Raw genomic sequence first — 1,451 nt, 5'->3', positions numbered from 1 at the left:
TCTCTCTCTCTCTCTCTCTCTCCCTCTCTCTCTCTCTCTTGTGGACCTCTAATTACAATTACATTGTTCTGGTTTAAATCTCTCTCTCTCTCTCTCTCTCTCTCTCTCTCTCTCTCTCTCTCTCTCTCTCTCTCTCTTTTGTGGACCTCTAATTACAATTACACTGTTCTGGTTTAAAATCTTGCAAAAGAAAAAAAATGTGTGGAAAATGAGGGAAATAAAATGTAAGATAGAAAATGCAGAACAAAAGATTATACAGTCGAAAGAAAATGAAAAAAGGGACTTAGAAGAAAGGACACTTCAAAATATAAAAAGAAACCCCAAAGTACTTTACTCCTATGCAAAAAAGATGAATAAAGGGAGAATAGAAATAGGCCCTCTAAGAATTGAAGGACGGCTAACGAATGAAAAAAAGGAAATATGCAACCTATTAGCAGAAAAATATAAGAGTGAGTTCACGCCAAGAATTGCGAATGAGAATAATGAAACAGAAATGAGAGATGAAAATGTGAAAATCTAACGGATATAGATATTAATGAAGCAGATATTGTCACGGCTATAAACGAAATTAAAAATGGATCGGCAGCCGGACCAGATGGAGTTCCAGCGATTTTGTTAAAAAAAACTGCAAACACTATCGCGAAGCCGCTTACAATACTGCTAAGACAGAGTGTAGATATGAGCGAGATATATGTTAAACATAAATTAGCTTATATAACCCCTATCTTCAAAAGTGGATCAAGACTAGAGGCAAGCAATTATAGACCTGTTAGTCTAACATCACATATTATGAAAGTGTATGAGAGGGTAATAAAAAAGAAAATAATGAACCATTTGGTCAAAATTAATTTGTTTAATATGGGTCAACACGGTTTCGTACCTGGAAAAAGTACACAGACCCAACTGATAGCACACTATGAAAACATATACAAAAATATGATAAATGAAAAAAGACACAGATGTGATCTATCTAGATTTTGCAAAAGCCTTTGACAAGGTAGACCATAACATATTGGAGAAAAAAAATGAGAAAGCATAATATTGTGGGAAAGAATAGGAAAATGGGTAAAAGAATTCCTGCAAAACAGAAAACAGATAGTGGTTGCAAATGACGAGAAATCAGATGAAGCCCAGGTAATATCGGGTGTGCCACAAGGTACGGTATTAGCTGTACTGCTGTTTGTTATTATGATCTCAGACATAGACTGTGATGTTGAAAACTCCGTAGTGAGAAGTTTCGCCGATGACACAAGAATAGTAGAGACATTACTTGTGATGAAGATAGGAACTCACTACAAAGAGATCTAAACAAAATATATGAATGGGCGGAGATAAATAGGATGGTATTTAATTCCGATAAATTCGAATCAATAAATTATGGAAACAGAGAAGGAATGGTGTATGCATACAAGGGACCTAATAATGAGACAATCACAAACAAGGAAGCAATT

This window comes from Palaemon carinicauda, chromosome 13 (genome assembly GCF_036898095.1).
Source record: "Palaemon carinicauda isolate YSFRI2023 chromosome 13, ASM3689809v2, whole genome shotgun sequence".
In the NCBI taxonomy this organism is placed as follows: Eukaryota; Metazoa; Arthropoda; class Malacostraca; order Decapoda; family Palaemonidae; genus Palaemon; species Palaemon carinicauda.
This window is presented reverse-complemented; position numbering follows the sequence as displayed.